This window comes from Cucurbita maxima, unplaced genomic scaffold (genome assembly GCF_002738345.1).
Source record: "Cucurbita maxima cultivar Rimu unplaced genomic scaffold, Cmax_1.0 Cma_Scf00443, whole genome shotgun sequence".
NCBI lineage: Eukaryota > Viridiplantae > Streptophyta > Magnoliopsida > Cucurbitales > Cucurbitaceae > Cucurbita > Cucurbita maxima.
This window is the reverse complement of record NW_019272459.1, coordinates 1-23,194: the sequence shown is the minus strand read 5'-3', so window position 1 is coordinate 23,194 and position 23,194 is coordinate 1. Positions and strand designations below refer to the sequence as shown.

At 46.4% G+C, this 23,194-nt stretch overlaps 40 non-coding genes and 16 pseudogenes across 40 annotated transcripts; all 56 read right to left on the bottom strand.

The window, feature by feature from the left end:
- Positions 1-2,814: 2,814 nt before the first annotated feature.
- On the bottom strand, positions 2,815-2,934 carry LOC111474572. Its single transcript, XR_002716075.1, has one exon. It is a non-coding gene; the product is annotated as a 5S ribosomal RNA (ribosomal RNA).
- Positions 2,935-3,134: 200 nt separating this feature from the next.
- On the bottom strand, positions 3,135-3,253 carry LOC111474574. The gene has a single exon (XR_002716077.1). It is a non-coding gene; the product is annotated as a 5S ribosomal RNA (ribosomal RNA).
- A 133-nt stretch (positions 3,254-3,386) lies between these two features.
- LOC111474570 lies at positions 3,387-3,505 on the bottom strand. Its single transcript, XR_002716073.1, has one exon. It is a non-coding gene; the product is annotated as a 5S ribosomal RNA (ribosomal RNA).
- Positions 3,506-3,637: 132 nt separating this feature from the next.
- Positions 3,638-3,757, bottom strand: LOC111474575. Its single transcript, XR_002716078.1, has one exon. It is a non-coding gene; the product is annotated as a 5S ribosomal RNA (ribosomal RNA).
- Positions 3,758-4,355: 598 nt separating this feature from the next.
- LOC111474565 lies at positions 4,356-4,474 on the bottom strand. Its single transcript, XR_002716069.1, has one exon. It is a non-coding gene; the product is annotated as a 5S ribosomal RNA (ribosomal RNA).
- A 183-nt stretch (positions 4,475-4,657) lies between these two features.
- On the bottom strand, positions 4,658-4,776 carry LOC111474579 (annotated as a pseudogene).
- A 110-nt stretch (positions 4,777-4,886) lies between these two features.
- On the bottom strand, positions 4,887-5,005 carry LOC111474542. The gene has a single exon (XR_002716047.1). It is a non-coding gene; the product is annotated as a 5S ribosomal RNA (ribosomal RNA).
- Positions 5,006-5,138: 133 nt separating this feature from the next.
- LOC111474563 lies at positions 5,139-5,257 on the bottom strand. The gene has a single exon (XR_002716067.1). It is a non-coding gene; the product is annotated as a 5S ribosomal RNA (ribosomal RNA).
- Positions 5,258-5,286: 29 nt separating this feature from the next.
- On the bottom strand, positions 5,287-5,406 carry LOC111474535 (annotated as a pseudogene).
- A 133-nt stretch (positions 5,407-5,539) lies between these two features.
- On the bottom strand, positions 5,540-5,658 carry LOC111474541. The gene has a single exon (XR_002716046.1). It is a non-coding gene; the product is annotated as a 5S ribosomal RNA (ribosomal RNA).
- A 133-nt stretch (positions 5,659-5,791) lies between these two features.
- Positions 5,792-5,910, bottom strand: LOC111474540. Its single transcript, XR_002716045.1, has one exon. It is a non-coding gene; the product is annotated as a 5S ribosomal RNA (ribosomal RNA).
- A 133-nt stretch (positions 5,911-6,043) lies between these two features.
- Positions 6,044-6,162, bottom strand: LOC111474538. Its single transcript, XR_002716044.1, has one exon. It is a non-coding gene; the product is annotated as a 5S ribosomal RNA (ribosomal RNA).
- Positions 6,163-6,295: 133 nt separating this feature from the next.
- LOC111474585 lies at positions 6,296-6,414 on the bottom strand. Its single transcript, XR_002716082.1, has one exon. It is a non-coding gene; the product is annotated as a 5S ribosomal RNA (ribosomal RNA).
- A 133-nt stretch (positions 6,415-6,547) lies between these two features.
- On the bottom strand, positions 6,548-6,666 carry LOC111474573. The gene has a single exon (XR_002716076.1). It is a non-coding gene; the product is annotated as a 5S ribosomal RNA (ribosomal RNA).
- Positions 6,667-6,799: 133 nt separating this feature from the next.
- On the bottom strand, positions 6,800-6,918 carry LOC111474561. The gene has a single exon (XR_002716065.1). It is a non-coding gene; the product is annotated as a 5S ribosomal RNA (ribosomal RNA).
- Positions 6,919-7,216: 298 nt separating this feature from the next.
- LOC111474580 lies at positions 7,217-7,333 on the bottom strand (annotated as a pseudogene).
- A 133-nt stretch (positions 7,334-7,466) lies between these two features.
- LOC111474543 lies at positions 7,467-7,585 on the bottom strand. The gene has a single exon (XR_002716048.1). It is a non-coding gene; the product is annotated as a 5S ribosomal RNA (ribosomal RNA).
- A 133-nt stretch (positions 7,586-7,718) lies between these two features.
- On the bottom strand, positions 7,719-7,837 carry LOC111474577. Its single transcript, XR_002716080.1, has one exon. It is a non-coding gene; the product is annotated as a 5S ribosomal RNA (ribosomal RNA).
- Positions 7,838-8,014: 177 nt separating this feature from the next.
- On the bottom strand, positions 8,015-8,133 carry LOC111474566. The gene has a single exon (XR_002716070.1). It is a non-coding gene; the product is annotated as a 5S ribosomal RNA (ribosomal RNA).
- Positions 8,134-8,162: 29 nt separating this feature from the next.
- On the bottom strand, positions 8,163-8,282 carry LOC111474590 (annotated as a pseudogene).
- A 133-nt stretch (positions 8,283-8,415) lies between these two features.
- Positions 8,416-8,534, bottom strand: LOC111474558. The gene has a single exon (XR_002716062.1). It is a non-coding gene; the product is annotated as a 5S ribosomal RNA (ribosomal RNA).
- A 133-nt stretch (positions 8,535-8,667) lies between these two features.
- Positions 8,668-8,786, bottom strand: LOC111474557. The gene has a single exon (XR_002716061.1). It is a non-coding gene; the product is annotated as a 5S ribosomal RNA (ribosomal RNA).
- A 133-nt stretch (positions 8,787-8,919) lies between these two features.
- LOC111474556 lies at positions 8,920-9,038 on the bottom strand. Its single transcript, XR_002716060.1, has one exon. It is a non-coding gene; the product is annotated as a 5S ribosomal RNA (ribosomal RNA).
- A 133-nt stretch (positions 9,039-9,171) lies between these two features.
- Positions 9,172-9,290, bottom strand: LOC111474555. The gene has a single exon (XR_002716059.1). It is a non-coding gene; the product is annotated as a 5S ribosomal RNA (ribosomal RNA).
- A 133-nt stretch (positions 9,291-9,423) lies between these two features.
- On the bottom strand, positions 9,424-9,542 carry LOC111474554. The gene has a single exon (XR_002716058.1). It is a non-coding gene; the product is annotated as a 5S ribosomal RNA (ribosomal RNA).
- Positions 9,543-9,675: 133 nt separating this feature from the next.
- On the bottom strand, positions 9,676-9,794 carry LOC111474553. The gene has a single exon (XR_002716057.1). It is a non-coding gene; the product is annotated as a 5S ribosomal RNA (ribosomal RNA).
- A 133-nt stretch (positions 9,795-9,927) lies between these two features.
- LOC111474551 lies at positions 9,928-10,046 on the bottom strand. Its single transcript, XR_002716056.1, has one exon. It is a non-coding gene; the product is annotated as a 5S ribosomal RNA (ribosomal RNA).
- A 133-nt stretch (positions 10,047-10,179) lies between these two features.
- On the bottom strand, positions 10,180-10,298 carry LOC111474550. Its single transcript, XR_002716055.1, has one exon. It is a non-coding gene; the product is annotated as a 5S ribosomal RNA (ribosomal RNA).
- A 133-nt stretch (positions 10,299-10,431) lies between these two features.
- LOC111474548 lies at positions 10,432-10,550 on the bottom strand. Its single transcript, XR_002716053.1, has one exon. It is a non-coding gene; the product is annotated as a 5S ribosomal RNA (ribosomal RNA).
- A 133-nt stretch (positions 10,551-10,683) lies between these two features.
- LOC111474547 lies at positions 10,684-10,802 on the bottom strand. The gene has a single exon (XR_002716052.1). It is a non-coding gene; the product is annotated as a 5S ribosomal RNA (ribosomal RNA).
- Positions 10,803-10,935: 133 nt separating this feature from the next.
- Positions 10,936-11,054, bottom strand: LOC111474546. The gene has a single exon (XR_002716051.1). It is a non-coding gene; the product is annotated as a 5S ribosomal RNA (ribosomal RNA).
- Positions 11,055-11,187: 133 nt separating this feature from the next.
- On the bottom strand, positions 11,188-11,306 carry LOC111474562. The gene has a single exon (XR_002716066.1). It is a non-coding gene; the product is annotated as a 5S ribosomal RNA (ribosomal RNA).
- Positions 11,307-11,335: 29 nt separating this feature from the next.
- On the bottom strand, positions 11,336-11,455 carry LOC111474536 (annotated as a pseudogene).
- Positions 11,456-11,588: 133 nt separating this feature from the next.
- Positions 11,589-11,707, bottom strand: LOC111474545. Its single transcript, XR_002716050.1, has one exon. It is a non-coding gene; the product is annotated as a 5S ribosomal RNA (ribosomal RNA).
- Positions 11,708-11,780: 73 nt separating this feature from the next.
- LOC111474539 lies at positions 11,781-11,897 on the bottom strand (annotated as a pseudogene).
- A 16-nt stretch (positions 11,898-11,913) lies between these two features.
- On the bottom strand, positions 11,914-12,032 carry LOC111474578. Its single transcript, XR_002716081.1, has one exon. It is a non-coding gene; the product is annotated as a 5S ribosomal RNA (ribosomal RNA).
- Positions 12,033-12,165: 133 nt separating this feature from the next.
- On the bottom strand, positions 12,166-12,284 carry LOC111474549. The gene has a single exon (XR_002716054.1). It is a non-coding gene; the product is annotated as a 5S ribosomal RNA (ribosomal RNA).
- A 133-nt stretch (positions 12,285-12,417) lies between these two features.
- LOC111474569 lies at positions 12,418-12,536 on the bottom strand. Its single transcript, XR_002716072.1, has one exon. It is a non-coding gene; the product is annotated as a 5S ribosomal RNA (ribosomal RNA).
- A 29-nt stretch (positions 12,537-12,565) lies between these two features.
- On the bottom strand, positions 12,566-12,685 carry LOC111474589 (annotated as a pseudogene).
- A 73-nt stretch (positions 12,686-12,758) lies between these two features.
- LOC111474533 lies at positions 12,759-12,875 on the bottom strand (annotated as a pseudogene).
- A 133-nt stretch (positions 12,876-13,008) lies between these two features.
- LOC111474559 lies at positions 13,009-13,127 on the bottom strand. Its single transcript, XR_002716063.1, has one exon. It is a non-coding gene; the product is annotated as a 5S ribosomal RNA (ribosomal RNA).
- A 133-nt stretch (positions 13,128-13,260) lies between these two features.
- LOC111474532 lies at positions 13,261-13,379 on the bottom strand. The gene has a single exon (XR_002716043.1). It is a non-coding gene; the product is annotated as a 5S ribosomal RNA (ribosomal RNA).
- Positions 13,380-13,452: 73 nt separating this feature from the next.
- LOC111474582 lies at positions 13,453-13,570 on the bottom strand (annotated as a pseudogene).
- A 30-nt stretch (positions 13,571-13,600) lies between these two features.
- Positions 13,601-13,720, bottom strand: LOC111474586 (annotated as a pseudogene).
- A 73-nt stretch (positions 13,721-13,793) lies between these two features.
- Positions 13,794-13,910, bottom strand: LOC111474581 (annotated as a pseudogene).
- A 133-nt stretch (positions 13,911-14,043) lies between these two features.
- On the bottom strand, positions 14,044-14,162 carry LOC111474560. Its single transcript, XR_002716064.1, has one exon. It is a non-coding gene; the product is annotated as a 5S ribosomal RNA (ribosomal RNA).
- A 34-nt stretch (positions 14,163-14,196) lies between these two features.
- Positions 14,197-14,311, bottom strand: LOC111474537 (annotated as a pseudogene).
- A 29-nt stretch (positions 14,312-14,340) lies between these two features.
- Positions 14,341-14,460, bottom strand: LOC111474588 (annotated as a pseudogene).
- Positions 14,461-14,533: 73 nt separating this feature from the next.
- Positions 14,534-14,650, bottom strand: LOC111474534 (annotated as a pseudogene).
- A 231-nt stretch (positions 14,651-14,881) lies between these two features.
- Positions 14,882-14,998, bottom strand: LOC111474583 (annotated as a pseudogene).
- Positions 14,999-15,131: 133 nt separating this feature from the next.
- On the bottom strand, positions 15,132-15,250 carry LOC111474571. Its single transcript, XR_002716074.1, has one exon. It is a non-coding gene; the product is annotated as a 5S ribosomal RNA (ribosomal RNA).
- Positions 15,251-15,383: 133 nt separating this feature from the next.
- LOC111474564 lies at positions 15,384-15,502 on the bottom strand. The gene has a single exon (XR_002716068.1). It is a non-coding gene; the product is annotated as a 5S ribosomal RNA (ribosomal RNA).
- Positions 15,503-15,634: 132 nt separating this feature from the next.
- LOC111474576 lies at positions 15,635-15,753 on the bottom strand. The gene has a single exon (XR_002716079.1). It is a non-coding gene; the product is annotated as a 5S ribosomal RNA (ribosomal RNA).
- A 133-nt stretch (positions 15,754-15,886) lies between these two features.
- Positions 15,887-16,031, bottom strand: LOC111474587 (annotated as a pseudogene).
- Positions 16,032-16,164: 133 nt separating this feature from the next.
- LOC111474567 lies at positions 16,165-16,283 on the bottom strand. The gene has a single exon (XR_002716071.1). It is a non-coding gene; the product is annotated as a 5S ribosomal RNA (ribosomal RNA).
- A 139-nt stretch (positions 16,284-16,422) lies between these two features.
- Positions 16,423-16,541, bottom strand: LOC111474544. Its single transcript, XR_002716049.1, has one exon. It is a non-coding gene; the product is annotated as a 5S ribosomal RNA (ribosomal RNA).
- Between the last annotated feature and the right edge of the window lie 6,653 nt (positions 16,542-23,194).

Sequence of the window (23,194 nt, the reverse complement as noted above, 5' to 3'; positions counted from 1 at the left end):
AAATATCTAATATTTGCCTTATAATAAAATATCAAATATATATGGTAAACTATAATTTATTACTAAATATCCTTAACACCCCACCGCAAGCTAAGCGTCGGATTTAAACGAACGTGAAGCTTGAATCTGAAAAATTCAAAGAAGTTGAGAAACACTTTTCATGAAAATGCTAACAACCCGGTTCTTGGCCGTCAAAAATTGCAGAGGGATCGCCGCTCAGCGGCGATGCTGCCTTGGCTTCGGCGAGAATATGTCTAACCCATGAAGAGGGATTGTCGCTTAGCGACGATGCTGCCTTGGCTCTGGTGAGAATATTTCTAACCCCAAGAAGTAGAAGAGGAAACCTAGAGCAAGGGACAAAGACAATGTTGAAGCCGGAAGAGTCGCCACATTGGGCGAAGGAGCCAATTTTGGCGAGAAGGGCAGTCGGAAGAGTCGCCTCATCGGGCGAAGATGCCAATTTTGGCAGGAAGGGCGGCGGCAACTTGGTTGGCGAATAGGCCAGTGCGGCACCCAGATTCCGAAGGTAAATCTCTGCGAAAGGTTGATAGGTTTAGGTTAGGGTTTATGTGAAGGATGAAGGTTGATTGGGAAGAAAATGAGAGAGACTATATTGGCCAAGGGGAAAACCGATTGGGTTGGAAAAGGTGAGGTTGTATGTACAGAGTATGACGAAAGGTGATTTGGAGGTCAATAGGGTGGAGCCGAAGAGTAATCAATCGGCTCCGACTACGGCAGCCATGAAGACTGCCCCTGCGGCGTCAAAACCAGCAGGGGTGGTGGAGAAGAAGATTAGAGGATTCAAAAGCCATTGAAAAGAAAGGATCGGGGTTGTTAAACCGAGAGGGCTCTGATACCATGTGAATGTTTGATTAATCCACCACACCTAAATGGTGTGAAAGTTATCTTATTTATAATCAAATGAATTACAAGGATATGGAAATAGTAATAAATGGAAATAACAATAAATGGAAAGATACCTATGATAATAAGGCAAATATTAGATATTTGCCTTATAATAAAATATCAAATATAATATATATGGTAAACTATAATTTATTACTAAATATCCTTAACACCCCACCGCAAGCTAAGCGTCGGATTTAAACGAACGTGAAGCTTGAATCTGAAAAATTCAAAGAGGTTGAGAAACACTTTTCATGAAGATGCTAACAACCCGGTTCTTGGCCATCAAAAATTGCAGAGGGATCGCCGCTCAGCGGCGATGCTGCCTTGGCTTCGGCGAGAATATGTCTAACCCATGAAGAGGGATTGTCGCTTAGCGACGATGCTGCCTTGGCTCTGGTGAGAATATTTCTAACCCCAAGAAGTAGAAGGGGAAACCTAGAGCAAGGGACAAAGACAATGTTGAAGCCGGAAGAGTCGCCACATTGGGCGAAGGAGCCAATTTTGGCGAGAAGGGCAGTCGGAAGAGTCGCCTCATCGGGCGAAGATGCCAATTTTGGCAGGAAGGGCGGCGGCAACTTGGTTGGCGAATAGGCCAGTGCGGCACCCAGATTCCGAAGGTAAATCTCTGCGAAAGGTTGATAGGTTTAGGTTAGGGTTTATGTGAAGGATGAAGGTTGATTGGGAAGAAAATAAGAGAGACTATATTGGCCAAGAGAAAAACCGATTAGGTTAGAAAAGGTGAAGTTGTATGTACAGAGTATGACGAAAGATGATTTGGAGGTCAATAGGGTGGAGCCGAAGAGTAATCAATCGGCTCCGCCTGCGGCAGCCATGAAGACTGCCCCTGAGGTGTCAAAGCCAGCAGGGGTGGTGGAGAAAAGATTAGAGGATTCAAAAGCCATTGAAAAGAAAAGATCAGGGTTGTTAAACCGAGAGGGCTCTGATACCATGTGAATGTTTGATTAATCCACCACTCCTAAATGGTGTGAGAGTTATCTTATTTATAATCAAATGAATTACAAGGATATGGAAATAGTAATAAATGGAAATAACAATAAATGGAAAGATACCTATGATAATAATGCAAATATCTAATATTTGCCTTATAATAAAATATCAAATATATATGGTAAACTATAATTTATTACTAAATATCCTTAACAGTAGCGATGAAGAAGATGATCATTTATTTAGTAGGTGAACAGTCGAAGAACCACTCTAACGAAGAATGGAGCTTCTTTGTTTTGAAACATATTCTTTTGCGCAACAAGCTGCTGGGTGAATATCCCTTGCTATTAAATCTGCTCCAGTTATCTCATCTATAGAAGAAGCTGGTATAGAATAGGTCGTAAGGGGTGGGGGCTTTACCGGGGAGACTAACTAGTAAAAGGCCAAGGAGTACTGTCCACTCCAGCCCAGCCCCTCAGAATAGTCCCATTTTTCCTCCACGCAGATAAGGGGCTAGCTTGCTACTATAAGAATTGCTTTATCCATATATTAGCTTACCTTCCCAAGTGGCCACACGCTTAACCGCGAAATTCTGATGGGATCCGGTGCATTAGTGCTGGGATGATCACACCCGACATGCCATGCGCACAAAATCGGATTTAACACATGAGGGGCGGCATGATCGAAACGCGATGGGCGTGAGCGGGGGAGGTTCTCATTTGTAGAGAAAGGAAGAAAAGAACTCGGAGAAATTGAAAGAAAAAAAGGGGTGCCAACACGAGGACTTCCCAAGTGGTCACCCAACTTAGTCCTGCGATGGGCGTGAGCGGGGGAGGTTCTCATTTGTAGAGAAAGGAAGAAAAGAACTGGGAGAAATTGAAAGAAAAAAAGGGGTGCAAACACGAGGACTTCCCAAGTGGTCAAAGAAAAGAACTGGGAGAAATTGAAAGAAAAAAAGGGGTGCAAACACGAGGACTTCCCAAGTGGTCACCCAACTTAGTCCTACTCTCGCCCAAGCACGCTTAGCTGCGGAGTTCTGATGGGATCCGGCGCATTAGTGCTGATATGATCGCACCCGATATGCCATGCACACAAAATCGGATTTAACGCATGCGGGGCGGCATGATCGAAACGCGATGGGCGTGAGCGGGGGAGGTCACAAAATCGGATTTAACGCATGCGGGGCGGCATGATCGAAACGCGATGGGCGTGAGCGGGGGAGGTTCTCATTTGTAGAGAAAGGAAGAGAAGAATTGGGAGAAATTGAAAGAAAAAAAGGGGTGCAACACGAGGACTTCCCAAGTGGTCACTCAACTTCGTACTACTCTCGCCCAAGCACGCTTAACTGCGGAGTTCTGATGGGATCCAGTGCATTAGTGCTCGTATGATCGCACCCGACATGCCATGCGCACAAAATCGGATTTAACGCATGCGGGGCGGCATGATCGAAACGCGATGGGCGTGAGCGGGGGAGGTTCTCATTTGTAGAGAAAGGAAGAAAAGAACTGGGAGAAATTGAAAGAAAAAAAGGGGTGCAACACGAGGACTTCCCAAGTGGTCACCCAACTTAGTACTACTCTCGTCCAAGCACGCTTCACTGTGGAGTTCTGATGGAATCCGGTGCATTAGTGCTGGTATGATCGCACCGACATGCCATGCGCACAAAATTGGATTTAACGCATGCGGGGCGGCATGATCGAAACGCGATGGGCGTGAGCGGGGGAGGTTCTCATTTGTAGAGAAAGGAAGAAAAGAACTGGGAGAAATTGAAAGAAAAAAAGGGGTGCAAACACGAGAACTTCCCAAGTGGTCACCCAACTTAGTCCTACTCTCGCCCAAGCACGCTTAGCTGCGGAGTTCTGATGGGATCCGGTGCATTAGTGCTGATTTGATCGCACCCGATATGCCATGCACACAAAATCGGATTTAACGCATGCGGGGCGGCATGATCGAAACGCGATGGGCGTTAGCGGGGGAGGTTCTTATTTGTAGAGAAAGGAAGAAAAGAACTGGGAGAAATTGAAAGAAAAAAAAGGGGTGCAACACGAGGACTTCCCAAGTGGTCACTCAACTTAGTACTACTGTTAAGGATATTTAGTAATAAATTATAGTTTACCATATATATTTGATATTTTATTATAAGGCAAATATTTGCCTTATTATCATAAGTATCTTTCCATTTATTGTTATTTCCATTTATTACTATTTCCATATCCTTGTAATTTATTTGATTATAAATAAGATAACTTTCACACCATTTAGGTGTGGTGGATTAATCAAACATTCACAACTACTCTATCCCAAGCACACTTAACTGCGGAGTTCTGATGGGATCCAGTGCATTAGTGCTCGTATGATCGCACCCGACATGCCATGCGCACAAAATCGGATTTAACGCATGCGGGGCGGCATGATCGAAACGCGATGGGCGTGAGCGGGGGAGGTTCTCATTTGTAGAGAAAGGAAGAAAAGAACTGGGAGAAATTGAAAGAAAAAAAGGGGTGCAACACGAGGACTTCCCAAGTGGTCACCAAACTTAGTACTACTCTCGCCCAAGCACGCTTAGCTGCGGTGTTCTGATGGGATCCGGTGCATTAGTGCTGGTATGATCGCACCCGACATGCCATGCGCACAAAATCGGATTTAACGCATGCGGGGCGGCATGATCGAAACGCGATGGGCGTGAGCGGGGGAGGTTCTCATTTTTAGAGAAAGGAAGAAAAGAACTGGGAGAAATTGGGGGAGGTTCTCATTTTTAGAGAAAGGAAGAAAAGAACTGGGAGAAATTGAAAGAAAAAAAGGGGTGCAACACGAGGACTTTCCAAGTGGTCACCCAACTTAGTACTACTCTCGCCCAAGCACGCTTCACTGCAGAGTTCTGATGGGATCCGGTGCATTACTGCTGGTATGATCGCTTTGGATTTAACGCATGCGGGGCGGCATGATCGAAACGCGATGGGCATGAGCGGGGGAGGTTCTCATTTGTAGAGAAAGGAAGAAAAGAACTGGGAGAAATTGAAAGAAAAAAAGGGGTGCAACACGAGGACTTCCCAAGTGGTCACCCAACTTAGTACTACTCTCGCCCAAGCACGCTTAACTGCGGAGTTCTGATGGGATCCGGTGCATTAGTGCTGGTATGATCGCACCCGACATGCCATGCGCACAAAATCGGATTTAACGCATGCGGGGCGGCATGATCGAAACGCGATGGGCGTGAGCGGGGGAGGTTCTCATTTGTAGAGAAAGGAAGAAAAGAAATGGGTGAAATTGAAAGAAAAAAAGGGGTGCAACACGAGGACTTCCCAAGTGGTCACCCAGCTTAGTACTACTCTCGCCCAAGCACGCTTCACTGCGGAGTTCTGATGGGATCCGGTGCATTAGTGCAGGTTTGATCGCACCAACATGCCATGCGCACAAAATTGGATTTAACGCATGCGGGGCGGCAGACTTCCCAAGCAGTCACCCAACTTAGTACTACTCTTGCCCAACCACGCTTCACTGCGGAGTTCTGATGGGATCCGGTGCATTAGTGCTGGTATGATCGCACCCGACATGCCATGTGATCGCACCAACATGCCATGCGCACAAAATTGGATTTAACGCATGCGGGGCGGCAGACTTCCCAAGGTTCTCATTTGTAGAGAAAGGAAGAAAAGAACTGGGAGAAATTGAAAGAAAAAAAGGGGTGCAACACGAGGACTTCCCAAGTGGTCACCCAACTTAGTACTACTCTCGCCCAAGCACGCTTAACTGCGGAGTTCTGATGGGATCCGGTGCATTAGTGCTGGTATGATCGCACCCGACATGCCATGCGCACAAAATCGGATTTAACGCATGCGGGGCGGCATGATCGAAACGCGATGGGCGTGAGCGGGGGAGGTTCTCATTTGTAGAGAAAGGAAGAAAAGAACTGGGAGAAATTGAAAGAAAAAAAGGGGTGCAACACGAGGACTTCCCAAGTGGTCACCCAACTTAGTACTACTCTCGCCCAAGCACGCTTAACTGCGGAGTTCTGATGGGATCCGGTGCATTAGTGCTGGTATGATCGCACCCGACATGCCATGCGCACAAAATCGGATTTAACGCATGCGGGGCGGCATGATCGAAACGCGATGGGCGTGAGCGGGGGAGGTTCTCATTTGTAGAGAAAGGAAGAAAAGAACTGGGAGAAATTGAAAGAAAAAAAGGGGTGCAACACGAGGACTTCCCAAGTGGTCACCCAACTTAGTACTACTCTCGCCCAAGCACGCTTAACTGCGGAGTTCTGATGGGATCCGGTGCATTAGTGCTGGTATGATCGCACCCGACATGCCATGCGCACAAAATCGGATTTAACGCATGCGGGGCGGCATGATCGAAACGCGATGGGCGTGAGCGGGGGAGGTTCTCATTTGTAGAGAAAGGAAGAAAAGAACTGGGAGAAATTGAAAGAAAAAAAGGGGTGCAACACGAGGACTTCCCAAGTGGTCACCCAACTTAGTACTACTCTCGCCCAAGCACGCTTAACTGCGGAGTTCTGATGGGATCCGGTGCATTAGTGCTGGTATGATCGCACCCGACATGCCATGCGCACAAAATCGGATTTAACGCATGCGGGGCGGCATGATCGAAACGCGATGGGCGTGAGCGGGGGAGGTTCTCATTTGTAGAGAAAGGAAGAAAAGAACTGGGAGAAATTGAAAGAAAAAAAGGGGTGCAACACGAGGACTTCCCAAGTGGTCACCCAACTTAGTACTACTCTCGCCCAAGCACGCTTAACTGCGGAGTTCTGATGGGATCCGGTGCATTAGTGCTGGTATGATCGCACCCGACATGCCATGCGCACAAAATCGGATTTAACGCATGCGGGGCGGCATGATCGAAACGCGATGGGCGTGAGCGGGGGAGGTTCTCATTTGTAGAGAAAGGAAGAAAAGAACTGGGAGAAATTGAAAGAAAAAAAGGGGTGCAACACGAGGACTTCCCAAGTGGTCACCCAACTTAGTACTACTCTCGCCCAAGCACGCTTAACTGCGGAGTTCTGATGGGATCCGGTGCATTAGTGCTGGTATGATCGCACCCGACATGCCATGCGCACAAAATCGGATTTAACGCATGCGGGGCGGCATGATCGAAACGCGATGGGCATGAGCGGGGGAGGTTCTCATTTGTAGAGAAAGGAAGAAAAGAAATGGGAGAAATTGAAAGAAAAAATGCATTAGTGCTGGTATGATCGCACCAACAAAGGAAGAAAAGAAATGGGAGAAATTGAAAGAAAAAATGCATTAGTGCTGGTATGATCGCACCAACATGCCATGCGCACAAAATCGGATTTAACGCATGCGGGGCGGCATGATCCAAACGCGATGGGCGTGAGCGGGGGAGGCAACACGAGGACTTCAAGTGGTCACCCAACTTAGTACTACTCTCGCCTAAGCACGCTTAGCTGCGGAGTTCTGATGGGATTCGGTGCATTAGTGCTGGTATGATCGCACCCGACATGCCATGCGCACAAAATCGGATTTAACGCATGCGGGGCGGCATGATCAAAACGCGATGGGCGTGAGCGGGGGAGGTTCTCATTTGTAGAGAAAGGAAGACAAGAACTGGGAGAAATTCAAAGAAAAAATGGGGTGCAACACGAGGACTTCCCAAGTGGTCACCCAACTTAGTACTTCTCTCGCCCAAGCACGCTTAGCTGCGGAGTTCTGATGGGATCCGGTGCATTAGTGCTGGTATGATCGCACCCGACATGCCATGCGCACAAAATCGGATTTAACGCATGCGGGGCGGCATGATCGAAACGCGATGGGTGTGAGCGGGGGAGGTTCTCATTTGTAGAGAAAGGAAGAAAAGAACTGGGAGAAATTGAAAGAAAAAAAGGGGTGCAACACGAGGACTTCCCAAGTGGTCACCCAACTTAGTACTACTCTCGCCCAAGCACGCTTCACTGCGGAGTTCTGATGGGATCCGGTGCATTACTGCTGGTATGATCGCTTTGGATTTAACGCATGCGGGGCGGCATGATCGAAACGCGATGGGCATGAGCGGGGGAGGTTCTCATTTGTAGAGAAAGGTAGAAAAGAAATGGGTGAAATTGAAAGAAAAAAAGGGGTGCAACACGAGGACTTCCCAAGAGAAAGGTAGAAAAGAAATGGGTGAAATTGAAAGAAAAAAAGGGGTGCAACACGAGGACTTCCCAAGTGGTCACCCAGCTTAGTACTACTCTCGCCCAAGCACGCTTCACTGCGGAGTTCTGATGGAATCCGGTGCATTAGTGCAGGTTTAATCGCACCAACATGCCATGCGCACAAAATTGGATTTAACGCATGCGGGGCGGCAGACTTCCCAAGCAGTCACCCAACTTAGTACTACTCTCGCCCAACCACGCTTCACTGCGGAGTTCTGATGGGATCCGGTGCATTAGTGCTGGTATGATCGCACCCGACATGCCATGCGCACAAAATCGGGTTTAACGCATGCGGGGCGGCATGATCGAAACGCGATGGGCATGAGCGGGGGAGGTTCTCATTTGTAGAGAACGGAAGAAAAGAACTGGGAGAAATTGAAAGAAAAACAGGGGTGCAACACGAGGACTTCCCAAGTGGTCACCCAGCTTAGTACTACTCTCGCCCAAGCACGCTTCACTGCGGAGTTCTGATGGGATCCGGTGCATTAGTGCTGATATGATCGCACCCGACATGCCATGCGCACAAAATCGGGTTTAACGCATGCGGGGCGGCATGATCGAAACGCGATGGGCATGAGCGGGGGAGGTTCTCATTTGTAGAGAACGGAAGAAAAGAACTGGGAGAAATTGAAAGAAAAACAGGGGTGCAACACGAGGACTTCCCAAGTGGTCACCCAGCTTAGTACTACTCTCGCCCAAGCACGCTTCACTGCGGAGTTCTGATGGGATCCGGTGCATTAGTGCTGATATGATCGCACCCGACATGCCATGCGCACAAAATCGGGTTTAACGCATGCGGGGCGGCATGATCGAAACGCGATGGGCATGAGCGGGGGAGGTTCTCATTTGTAGAGAACGGAAGAAAAGAACTGGGAGAAATTGAAAGAAAAACAGGGGTGCAACACGAGGACTTCCCAAGTGGTCACCCAGCTTAGTACTACTCTCGCCCAAGCACGCTTCACTGCGGAGTTCTGATGGGATCCGGTGCATTAGTGCTGATATGATCGCACCCGACATGCCATGCGCACAAAATCGGGTTTAACGCATGCGGGGCGGCATGATCGAAACGCGATGGGCATGAGCGGGGGAGGTTCTCATTTGTAGAGAACGGAAGAAAAGAACTGGGAGAAATTGAAAGAAAAACAGGGGTGCAACACGAGGACTTCCCAAGTGGTCACCCAGCTTAGTACTACTCTCGCCCAAGCACGCTTCACTGCGGAGTTCTGATGGGATCCGGTGCATTAGTGCTGATATGATCGCACCCGACATGCCATGCGCACAAAATCGGGTTTAACGCATGCGGGGCGGCATGATCGAAACGCGATGGGCATGAGCGGGGGAGGTTCTCATTTGTAGAGAACGGAAGAAAAGAACTGGGAGAAATTGAAAGAAAAACAGGGGTGCAACACGAGGACTTCCCAAGTGGTCACCCAGCTTAGTACTACTCTCGCCCAAGCACGCTTCACTGCGGAGTTCTGATGGGATCCGGTGCATTAGTGCTGATATGATCGCACCCGACATGCCATGCGCACAAAATCGGGTTTAACGCATGCGGGGCGGCATGATCGAAACGCGATGGGCATGAGCGGGGGAGGTTCTCATTTGTAGAGAACGGAAGAAAAGAACTGGGAGAAATTGAAAGAAAAACAGGGGTGCAACACGAGGACTTCCCAAGTGGTCACCCAGCTTAGTACTACTCTCGCCCAAGCACGCTTCACTGCGGAGTTCTGATGGGATCCGGTGCATTAGTGCTGATATGATCGCACCCGACATGCCATGCGCACAAAATCGGGTTTAACGCATGCGGGGCGGCATGATCGAAACGCGATGGGCATGAGCGGGGGAGGTTCTCATTTGTAGAGAACGGAAGAAAAGAACTGGGAGAAATTGAAAGAAAAACAGGGGTGCAACACGAGGACTTCCCAAGTGGTCACCCAGCTTAGTACTACTCTCGCCCAAGCACGCTTCACTGCGGAGTTCTGATGGGATCCGGTGCATTAGTGCTGATATGATCGCACCCGACATGCCATGCGCACAAAATCGGGTTTAACGCATGCGGGGCGGCATGATCGAAACGCGATGGGCATGAGCGGGGGAGGTTCTCATTTGTAGAGAACGGAAGAAAAGAACTGGGAGAAATTGAAAGAAAAACAGGGGTGCAACACGAGGACTTCCCAAGTGGTCACCCAGCTTAGTACTACTCTCGCCCAAGCACGCTTCACTGCGGAGTTCTGATGGGATCCGGTGCATTAGTGCTGATATGATCGCACCCGACATGCCATGCGCACAAAATCGGGTTTAACGCATGCGGGGCGGCATGATCGAAACGCGATGGGCATGAGCGGGGGAGGTTCTCATTTGTAGAGAACGGAAGAAAAGAACTGGGAGAAATTGAAAGAAAAACAGGGGTGCAACACGAGGACTTCCCAAGTGGTCACCCAGCTTAGTACTACTCTCGCCCAAGCACGCTTCACTGCGGAGTTCTGATGGGATCCGGTGCATTAGTGCTGATATGATCGCACCCGACATGCCATGCGCACAAAATCGGGTTTAACGCATGCGGGGCGGCATGATCGAAACGCGATGGGCATGAGCGGGGGAGGTTCTCATTTGTAGAGAACGGAAGAAAAGAACTGGGAGAAATTGAAAGAAAAACAGGGGTGCAACACGAGGACTTCCCAAGTGGTCACCCAGCTTAGTACTACTCTCGCCCAAGCACGCTTCACTGCGGAGTTCTGATGGGATCCGGTGCATTAGTGCTGATATGATCGCACCCGACATGCCATGCGCACAAAATCGGGTTTAACGCATGCGGGGCGGCATGATCGAAACGCGATGGGCATGAGCGGGGGAGGTTCTCATTTGTAGAGAACGGAAGAAAAGAACTGGGAGAAATTGAAAGAAAAACAGGGGTGCAACACGAGGACTTCCCAAGTGGTCACCCAGCTTAGTACTACTCTCGCCCAAGCACGCTTCACTGCGGAGTTCTGATGGGATCCGGTGCATTAGTGCTGATATGATCGCACCCGACATGCCATGCGCACAAAATCGGGTTTAACGCATGCGGGGCGGCATGATCGAAACGCGATGGGCATGAGCGGGGGAGGTTCTCATTTGTAGAGAACGGAAGAAAAGAACTGGGAGAAATTGAAAGAAAAACAGGGGTGCAACACGAGGACTTCCCAAGTGGTCACCCAGCTTAGTACTACTCTCGCCCAAGCACGCTTCACTGCGGAGTTCTGATGGGATCCGGTGCATTAGTGCAGGTTTGATCGCACCAACATGCCATGCGCACAAAATTGGATTTAACGCATGCGGGGCGGCAGACTTTCCAAGCAGTCACCCAACTTAGTACTACTCTCGCCCAACCACGCTTCACTGCGGAGTTCTGATGGGATCCGGTGCATTAGTGCTGGTATGATCGCACCCGACATGCCATGCGCACTAAATCGGATTTAACGCATGCGGGGCGGCATGATCGAAACGCGATGGGCATGAGCGGGGGAGGTTCTCATTTGTAGAGAAAGGAAGAAAAGAACTGGGAGAAATTGAAAGGAAAAAAGGGGTGCAACACGAGGACTTCCCAAGTGGTCACCCAACTTAGTACTATTCTCGCCCAAGCACGCTTAGCTGCGGAGTTCTGATGGGATCCGGTGCATTAGTGCTGATATGATCGCACCCGATATGCCATGCGCACAAAATCGGATTTAACGCATGCGGGGCGGCATGATCGAAACGCAATGGGCGTGAGCGGGGGAGGCAACACGAGGACTTCAAGTGGTCACCCAACTGAGTACTACTCTCGCCCAAGCACGCTTAACTGCGGAATTCTGATGGTATTCGGTGCATTAGTGCTGGTATGATCGAAACGCGATGGGCGTGAGCGGGGGAGGCAACACAAGGACTTCACAAGTGGTCACCCAACTTAGTACTACTCTCGCCCAAGCACGCTTAACTGCAGAGTTCTAATGGTATTCGGTGCATTAGTGCTGGTATGATCGCACCCGACATGCCATGCGCACAAAATCGGATTTAACGCATGCGGGGCGGCATGATCGAAACGCGATGGGCGTGAGCGGGGGAGGTTCTCATTTGTAGAGAAAGGAAGAAAAGAACTGGGAGAAATTGAAAGAAAAAAAGGGGTGCAACACGAGGACTTCCCAAGTGGTCACCCAACTTAGTACTACTCTCGCCCAAGCACGCTTAACTGCGGAGTTCTGATGGGATCCGGTGCATTAGTGCTGGTATGATCGCACCCGACATGCCATGCGCACAAAATCGGATTTAACGCATGCGGGGCAGCATGATCGAAACGCGATGGGCGTGAGCGGGGGAGGCAACACGAGGACTTCAAGTGGTCACCCAATTTGGGAGAAATTGAAAGAAAAAAAGGGGTGCAACACGAGGACTTCCCAAGTGGTCACCCAGCTTAGTACTACTCTCGCCCAAGCACGCTTCACTGCAGAGTTCTGATGGGATCCGGTGCATTAGTGCAAGTTTGATCGCACCAACATGCCATGCGCACAAAATTGGATTTAACGCATGCGGGGCGGCAGACTTCCCAAGCAGTCACCCAACTTAGTACTACTCTCGCCCAACCACGCTTCACTGCGGAGTTCTGATGGGATCCGGTGCATTAGTGCTGGTATGATCGCACCCGACATGCCATGCGCACAAAATCGGATTTAACGCATGCGGGGCAGCATGATCGAAACGCGATGGGCGTGAGCGGGGGAGGCAACACGAGGACTTCAAGTGGTCACCTAACTTAGTACTACTCTCGCCTAAGCACGCTTAGCTGCGGAGTTCTGATGGGATTCGGTTCATTAGTGCTGGTATGATCGCACCCGACATGCCATGCGCACAAAATCGGATTTAACGCATGCGGGGCGGCATGATCGAAACGCGATGGGCATGAGCGAGGGAGGTTCTCATTTGTAGAGAAAGGAAGAAAAGAACTGGGAGAAAATGAAAGGAAAAAAGGGGTGCAACACGAGGACTTCCCAAGTGGTCACCCAACTTTGTACTATTCTCGCCCAAGCACGCTTAGCTGCGGAGTTCTGATGGGATCCGGTGCATTAGTGCTGGTATGATCGCACCCGACATGCCATGCGCACAAAATCGGATTTAACGCATGCGGGGCGGCATGATCGAAACGCGATGGGCGTGAGCGGGGGAGGTTCTCATTTGTAGAGAAAGGAAGAAAAGAACTGGGAGAAATTGAAAGAAAAAAAGGGGTGCAACACGAGGACTTCCCAAGTGGTCACCCAACTTAGTACTACTCTCGCCCAAGCACGCTTAACTGCGGAGTTCTGATGGGATCCGGTGCATTAGTGCTGGTATGATCGCACCCGATATGCCATGCGCACAAAATCGGATTTAACGCATGCGGGGCGGCATGATCGAAACGCGATGGGCGTGAGCGGGGGAGGCAACACGAGGACTTCAAAGTGGTCACCCAACTTAGTACTATTCTCGCCCAAGCACGCTTAGCCGCGGAGTTCTGATGGGATTCAGTGCATTAGTGCTGGTATGATCGCGCCCGATATGCCATGCGCACAAAATCAGATTTAGCGCATGCGGGGCGGCAGACTTCCCAAGCAGTCACCCAACTTAGTACTATTCTCGCCCAAGCACGCTTAGCTGCGGAGTTCTGATGGGATCCGGTGCATTAGTGCTGATATGATCGCACCCGATATGCCATGCGCACAAAATCGGATTTAACGCATGCGGGGCGGCATGATCGAAACGCGATGGGCGTGAGCGGGGGAGGCAACACGAGGACTTCAAGTGGTCACCCAACTTAGTACTACTCTCGCCCAAGCACGCTTAACTGCGGAGTTCTGATGGTATTCGGTGCATTAGTGCTGGTATGATCGCACCCGACATGCCATGCGCACAAAATCGGATTTAACGCATGCGGGGCGGCATGATCGAAACGCGATGGGCGTGAGCGGGGGAGGTTCTCATTTGTAGAGAAAGGAAGAAAAGAACTGGGAGAAATTGAAAGAAAAAAAGGGGTGCAACACGAGGACTTCCCAAGTGGTCACCCAGCTTAGTACTACTCTCGCCCAAGCACGCTTCACTGCGGAGTTCTGATGGGATCCGGTGCATTAGTGCAGGTTTGATCGCACCAACATGCCATGCGCCCAAAATTGGATTTAACGCATGCGGGGCGGCAGACTTCCCAAGCAGTCACCCAACTTAGTACTACTCTCGCCCAACCACGCTTCACTGCGAAGTTCTGATGGGATCCGGTGCATTAGTGCAGGTTTGATCGCACCAACATGCCATGCGCACAAAATTGGATTTAACGCATGCGGGGCGGCAGACTTCCCAAGCAGTCACCCAACTTAGTACTACTCTCGCCCAACCACGCTTCACTGCGGAGTTCTGATGGGATCCGGTGCATTAGTGCTGGTATGATCGCACCCGACATGCCATGCGCACAAAATCGGATTTAACGCATGCGGGGCGGCATGATCGAAACGAGATGGGCGTGAGCGGGGGAGGATACACGAGGACTTCAAGTGGTCACCCAACTTAGTACTACTCTCGCCTAAGCACGCTTAGCTGCGGAGTTCTGATGGGATTCGGTGCATTAGTGCTGGTATGATCGCACCCGACATGCCATGCGAACAAAATCGGATTTAACGCATGCGGGGCGGCATGATCGAAACGCGATGGGCATGAGCGGGGGAGGTTCTCATTTGTAGAGAAAGGAAGAAAAGAAATGGGAGAAATTGAAAGAAAAAATGCATTAGTGCTGGTATGATCGCACCAACATGCCATGCGCACAAAATCGGATTTAACGCATGCGGGGCGGCATGATCCAAACGCGATGGGTGTGAGCGGGGGAGGCAACACGAGGACTTCAAGTGGTCACCCAATTTAGTACTACTCTCGCCTAAGCACGCTTAGCTGCGGAGTTCTGATGGGATTCGGTGCATTAGTGCTGGTATGATCGCACCCGACATGCCATGCGCACAAAATCGGATTTAACGCATGCGGGGCGGCATGATCGAAACGCGATGGGCGTGAGCGGGGGAGGTTCTCATTTGTAGAGAAAGGAAGAAAAGAACTGGGAGAAATTCAAAGAAAAAATGGGGTGCAACACGAGGACTTCCCAAGTGGTCACCCAACTTAGTACTTCTCTCGCCCAAGCACGCTTAGCTGCAGAGTTCTGATTGAATCCGGTGCATTAGTGCTGATATGATCGCACCCGATATGCCATGCGCACAAAATCGGATTTAACGCATGCGGGGCGGCATGATCGAAACGCGATGGGCGTGAGCGGGGGAAGTTCTCATTTGTAGAGAAATGAAGAAAAGAACTGGGAGAAATTGAAAGAAAAAAAGGGGTGCAACACGAGGACTTCCCAATTGGTCACCCAACTTAGTACTACTCTCGCCCAAGCACAGTTTACTGCAGAGTTCTGATGGGATCCGGTGCATTAGTGCTGGTATGATCGCACCCGACATGCCATGCACACAAAATCGGATTTAACGCATGCGGGGCGACATGATCGAAACGCGATGGGCGTGAGCGGGGGAGGTTCTCATTGTGGAGAAAGGAAGAAAAGAACTGGGAGAAATTGAAAGAAAAAAAGGGGTGCAACACGAGGACTTCCCAAGTGGTCACCCAACTTAGTACTACTTTCGCCCAAGCACGCTTAACTATAGAGTTCTGATGGGATACGGTGCATTAGTGCTGGTATGATCGCACCCCACATGCCATGCGCACAAAATCGGATTTAACGCATGCGGGGCGGCATGATCGAAACGCGATGGGCCAGAGCGGGGGAGGATCTCATTTGTAGAGAAAGGAAGAAAAGAACTGGGAGAAATTGAAAGAAAAAAATGGGTGCAACACGAGGACTTCCCAAGTGGTTACCCAACTTAGTACTACTCTCGCCCAAGCATGCTTAGTACTACTCTCGCTCTAGCACGTTTAACTGCGGAGTTCTGATAAGATCCGATGGATTAGTGCTGGTATGATTGCACCCGACATGCCATGCGCACAAAATCGGATTTAACGCATGCGGGGCGGCATGATCGAAACGCGATGGGCGTGAGCGGGGGAGGTTCTCATTTGTAGAGAAAGGAAGAAAAGAACGGGGAGAAATTGAAAGAAAAAAAGGGGTGCAACACGAGGACTTCCCAAGTGGTCACCCAACTTAGTACTACTCTCGCCCAAGCACGCTTAACTGCAGAGTTCTGATTGAATCCGGTGCATTAGTGCTGATATGATCGCACCCGATATGCCATGCGCACAAAATCGGATTTAACGCATGCGGGGCGGCATGATCGAAACGCGATGGGCGTGAGCGGGGGAGGTTCTCATTGTGCAGAAAGGACGAAAAGAACTGGGAGAAATTGAAAGAAAAAAAGGAAAAAGGGGTGCAACACGAGGACTTCCCAAGTGGTCACCCAACTTAGTACTACTCTCGCCCAAGCACGCTTAACCGCGGAGTTCTGATGGGATCCGGTGCATTAGTGCTGGTATGATCGCACCCGACATGGCATGCGCACAAAATCGGATTTAACGCATGCGGGGCGGCATGATCGAAACGAGATGGACATGAGCGGGGGAGGTTCTCATTTAAGTGGCCTTACTATCGGCTCGGTTGAAAGACTTGTCTTATGTATGACGACACGTGCCTAGTGGCCTTGCACGTATCATTTATGCTTTATGTTATATGATGATGTGATGACGTTATATGATGACGTGATGACGATGTATGATGATGTGTCGATGTTGTATGATGATGTGATGATGTAATATGATGACTTGATAATGTTAGATAGTGATGCGATGCTGTTATATGATGATGTGATGTTGTTATATGATGATGTGATGATGTTATGTGATTTCGTGATGATGTTAGATGATGATGCGATGTTGTTATATGATGATGTGATGATGTTATTTGATGATGTGATAATGTTATGTGATGACGTGATGACGTTAGGTGATGATGTGATAATGTTATGTGGTGTTAGATGATGATGTGATGATGTTATATGATGATGTGATGATGTTATATGATGATGTGATGATGTTATATGATGACTTGATAACGTTAGATAAGGATGTGATGATGTTATATGATGATGTTTTCCATATTGAGCATGTTATATGATGATGAGTGCCATATCGCATCGTGTCGTTAGATCGACATAGGACACAACCCTAAGAGCATGAAAATGATATTAATATAAATATCCACGAGCATGTGTTACCTAGAGTAATAAAGAGATGAGACTAGAGGGTTGTGTCAGAAGAGACATTATGATGGGTTTAGAGGGACCTCATGTATATTGTATGTCATAAGCATAGGGCTACTTCCCTTTGAGATGACGAGTGCAGACAAGCATAATATGATGATGAGTGCGAATGCGCACAGATGAGGGAGTTCATGAGGCACATGACACTATGGGGTTCCGCTTACCTTCGGACGTTACTACAGATTAGCTTGACTAGAGGGTCTAGGGGGTGTGCAAGCGCCCTAGGGACTCACACTCGCACGTGTGAGTTGTATTTAGGGAAGTACTACACATCCAATTTGTTCGAGACTGGAGGCCACCCCTATGATGTTAGAGATAGGTCCCTAAACCATGATTGCATGTGTTTGCATTTGCATGGCCCCCTATAGTGGGGCCACTTACTGAGTATTCTTTGAAATACTAAGACTGAGTGCCACATTATTTTTCAGGTAAAGGCAAGACGCACTTGTATGGAGGACGGCGACATCGCCAGCAAAGACTATGGCATGTGCACAGAGAAGATTCATATTTAAATTTCTAGTTTTAGGTTAGAATAGGTTGTTATGCATTTCATCGTTTTAAATTATTTTTTACTGCTTTTAAGTTCTCTAAATTTCAGTATTTCGTATTTAAATACGTAAGACCATGGCTGTGTTTTCCAGAGAAAAAGTTGTTTTAAGCGTTTTTGAAGTTTACGTTATAAATGATGTTCATGTAAGAGTTATATTTCCGCATTATAGATAAGCATGAGACGTTAGTAGTGACTATGAGTGTGTGAAAATTTAGGGTCGTTACAGAAATGGTGGAAATATACGTTTCATCTTCTTCTTTTGTTTTTCTAAATTTGAACCTCCTTCCATGCTGGTTCTCATGAAAAAAATTTAACTGTCTAGAAACTAGACACAATAAGAGGAGTCTGTGGAAGAAAATTTGAAACAATTTGGATACTAGAAGCTCAAGAACGGAAGTTAGATCTTCATGGAATTATTAAAATGGTTTAGCTTTCAGTTAGAAACTCAATGTCAATCATTTATAGGAATGCTAGTAACTATATTAGATTAAATTTATATCCGTAGCCAAATTAATAGATTAAAAATAGAATGGTCAACAAAATTTGTGAACACTAAACACTAAGATAAGAAATGATTTGGAAACAAGATTTAGTAGAAATTTGGAATATATGAGAACAAAATTAAAATGCAACAGATAGGAAGAAAATAAGATTAAAGAATTAAAAACCACAAACTAAATATAGAGGGAAAAGAAAATACAAAGGACGTGTCATATAATTTACAATGACCAATGTAAATTAGAGAAATAAGTGTGTAGAGTTCAAACTTGAAACTCATGTCATGAGCTTATATAAGTTGACTCGGATTACAAAGGACGGAATCGAGCTTTCGTTAAAGATATATTCGTGACAACGACTTAAGCTAGTCAGGTAAGTGACCTTATTCTCGGTATGGTTATATTTGATGTTGACACGTGCCTCGTGGTTCTGCACGTGTCATATATATTGATATGTGTGAATTGTCTGTGGATCGATATGCTTCTTATATGTTATGTATATGTTATAATATTTGAACTGTATGATAATAATTATGGTACGATGTGTTTAATGATATGTTTGAGATAGGATACGAGAAGGATGCACAAAATGAAATGTAACAATAGGAGTAAAATACGTTCATGAAACGTTAAGGTTAGGTTACATACCAGAGTGATATGGATAAGAGAGATTGATGAAAGAATACGATTAGGTTACCGGTAGAAAGGGATAAGTTTGTGATAGATTTATAGAACAATAGCGTTAGGATACGTTCTTGTGATGATATGACTAAGGTATGTTCACATAACGGTATGACTATGATAGGTATAAGAACGGTAAGGCTATGATAAGTTAGAGAACATATGACTACGAAGTGTTTACGTTATGACTTGTATATGATATGATACATTGTGATCCAATATGTCATGGTATGATATGTATATGATGAAATGTTATGTTAAAAGCATAGAACGTTATGTTAGGTCTCTTAAATTGTGTGTATACAACATGTATGAATGACATGAAATCACGATAAATGACATGAAATATAACCCCGTTAGAATTATGTATGATTTGAGAACTGAAGAATGAGAAATGATATGATATGAATGATGAACGATATCTGAAACGATATGAAAAATGATATGATATGTACATAATGCTAGCGGGGTTGTATTAAATGATAATGAAAATGGAAAGATGTTGGGACCTCATGCATGATGTGTACTCATGAATTGGGGGATACCCCTATTCCATCACGAGGGTACGGACGCGTACATCCAATGGCAGGACAACGATCGTTATGTTTTTCATAGCGTTGCTATGACGGTTACTAGTTCTAACCGGGTGTTCGGCCTAGGGAGCGTCCCAGTGTATGCTCGCCCGACAAGTAAGGTGGCCCAACGGTGTGCGAACTGACTGGTGAGCCCATACCCGATATGGGTTGTGTGTATAGTATATGGTACACGTCCAAAATTATCCGTTAGAACAGCACCGTAGGAAGACAGATTGAAAGATAGATTTCATCATCTCATTCGCATGTGATTGTTGCATTTAACCTCAATAGTGGATGACATACTGAGTATTTCTTAAAATACTCAAGCCATGTGCTACTATATTTTTTTCAAGTTAAGGCAAGGCATTCCTGTACGACTGACGACGACATCGCAACTCGAGACCATAGTACATGCATAGGATAGTGATATTTATTTTCTTAGACTTAGGCTAGAATAAGATGTTTTTAACTTAACCGCTTATTTATTTTATTTCAGGTCTTTTATTGTGTCGTTTTAAAGATATTTTCAAAACACGTAAGTTCATGGCTGTGTTTTAAGATAAATGATATGTTTTATGGAATTTAAATGAAGTCTTTCCCATCCAATGTTTAGGATATGTATACAATAGCGACCTTAAATTAAGTAGAAAATTTCGGGTCGTTACATGTTAAGTAGCCACCTTAAACTTTTCTTAAGAAATACTTGAAGGAATCACTTAGATTTTTATATGAACACTAAACCAAGTATGATTTAAGAATATATTAAAGAAAAACTCAAAGAACCGTTAGTTAAGACCCTGAACTGGTCATATTACTCGAAATTTAAGTAACGTTAAAATAACCTATTAAAGAAACTTTGCTACCTATGAAATTTTAATGCTGGGAATATTATAGCATGTTGAGTTTATATATGAAATTTGGTGATCATTGGATAAGGATAAGTAGGTAAACCAAGAAATAGTGTAAAATGACCATAATGCCCCCTAAGGTAATTTACGTTTGATGATGTGGTGAAGTTTGAAAGCCATTGGAATTCGTTAAGTAGAAAATCCAAGAATTATAGGTAAAATGACCAAAATTCTCCCAGGACTATTATGATAATTCAAGGTCATACGCCTTTCAAATAACTTGCTACTTTTTATAAGGACTATTCCTAAGGACAAGAAGCTATGTTCAAGAGTTGAAGTTGATTAGAGCACGCTTGGAACCTAAACCAAGATAAAACCTAAGAAACGCCTAAAGAAAACATCTCAAGATTCAAGACCCTTCTAGAACTCTCGATGAATTCATTATGAATGTATGATTTTCTAGAATAATTCAGGCTAGCTATTATAATGGGTTCATATAATTATGAATGGATGTTACAACTTATGCCTCAAGGAATTAAGAACCCTAAAAACTTACATGGTTAATAACCAAGAACAATATCACACAAGCTCTACAATTACAAAGTAAGAAGAATGCTAGGTACCAATCAAGAATAAGGGACCAAGGTCCTCAGACACAAAAACTCAAGAATGCTAGGTAATACTATAATCATGTCCAGAGTGACACATGAACTCTCACCACGCGGTGATTTCTGAGGCCCAAGTTTTCCTCTTCTAGGTGGGATGCCTTGCACCATGTTTCCTTGCAGGATATCATGTTTGGCCTCACGTTTCCCTCACCTAGATGAGATGCCTTGCACCATGTTATGGGTACCCAAAGATTTGTAGGATGCCATGTTCATATATGTACCGATCACGTGACCATTATGGTCTATCATGGGAAGTAGTCTAGAGCCACGATGGAATAAGAAGAGAGTAAGTTACCTTAGCCAAGAATCTAGAACCTCCTAAGACCTCCCATGGTACAACATGCTCATGACTTAGACTACGCTGCTTGGAACGCATGAAGCCTTAAGCGTAAGTTTTCAAACTATGCCGCTAGGAACACATGAAGCCTTGGGCATATGTTTTAAGACTATATCGAACGACAAGCCCTAAGATGCAGGTTCAGACTACGTCGCTTGGAACACATGAAGCATTGGACGTAGGTTAAGGCAGTGTCACTCGGAAAGCATGAAGCCTTGGACACATGTTGTCAGGTACATGGCTAGTGCTGTAAATTCTAGGAGGAGTGCCTTGAAGAAAGAAACAATAATAGAACAAGAGCCTAGAAAGTACCAAGAACAAGACAAACATCAAGGACTGGAACATGAATCAAGATTCAAGTTCTAAGGATAAGAACCAAGAACCAAGAACCATAGTACTAAGGCCCTTATAGTTCCACAATCGTTGGCCTCGAAGGAGGATGAATTATGAGATCCCACATATATTGGAGAGAGGAGAGAGTGCTAGCGAGGATGTTGAACACTGAAGGAGGGTGGATTGTTAGATCCCACACTCATTGGAGAGGTAACGAAACATTCTTTATAAGGTTGTGAAAACTTCTCCCTAGAAGACACGTTTTAAAAACTTGAGGGGTCCCAAATGGGAAAGCCCAAAGAGAATTAGACTGTTACAAATGGTATCAGAGCAAGACATCGGGCAGTATGCCAGTGAAAATGTTGAGCCCCAAAGATGGGTGGATTGTGAGATCCCACATCGATTGGAGAGAGGAACGAGTGTTAGCGAGGATGTTGGGCCCCGAAGGGGATGAATTATGAGATCCCATTTCGATTAGAGAGAGGAACAAGTGTCGCGAGGATGCTAGATTCTGAAAGGGGATAGATTATGAGATCCCACTTTGATTAGAGAGAGAAATGAGTGCCAGCTAGAACGTGGGGCCCTGAAGGGGGTTGATTGTGAGATCCTACATCGATTGAAGAGAGGAACGAGTGCTAGTGAGGATGCTGGGCCCCAAAGGAGGGTGCATTATGAGATCTCACATTCGTTGGAGATGGAAACAATACATTCTTTATAAGGGTGTGAAAACCTTTTTTTAATAAGGGTGTGAAAACCTTTTCCTATTCTTAGTAGACGCATTTTAAAAACCTTGAGGGGAAGCCCAAAAGGGAAAGCCTAAAAAGGACAATATCTGCTAGCGTTGAGCTTGAACTATTATATATACTAAGTTAATACGAAGGTTAGTCTATGGCCCTCTAATAAGTATATGTAACGACCTGAAATTTAAGGTCGCTACTATATACTGTACCATAAACATTGAATGCAGAAGAATTTATTTAAATTTCATAAAACATAGCATTTATCTTAAAACACAGCACATGGCTTTAGTATTTAAAGAAATCTCAGTAAGTGACCCCACTATTGGGGTTAAATGCAACAATCACATGCAATGAAATGATAGGACTTATCTTTCATTCCATTCGCTGTCCTAACGAGTAACTTTGGACGTGTACCATATACTCTACACAAAGCCCATACGTGCGAGTATGGACTCACTAGCTAGTTCGCACACCACTGGGCCAATTTCCTTATCCGGTGGGCATACTCTGGGAGCCCCTTATGCGGGACACCTGTTAGAACTAGTAACCGTCACGACAGCACTATGCAAAGCATAACGATAGTTGTTCTGCCATTGGATGTACGCACCATACCCTCGTGATGGGATAGGGGTATCCCCCAAATGCATGAGCA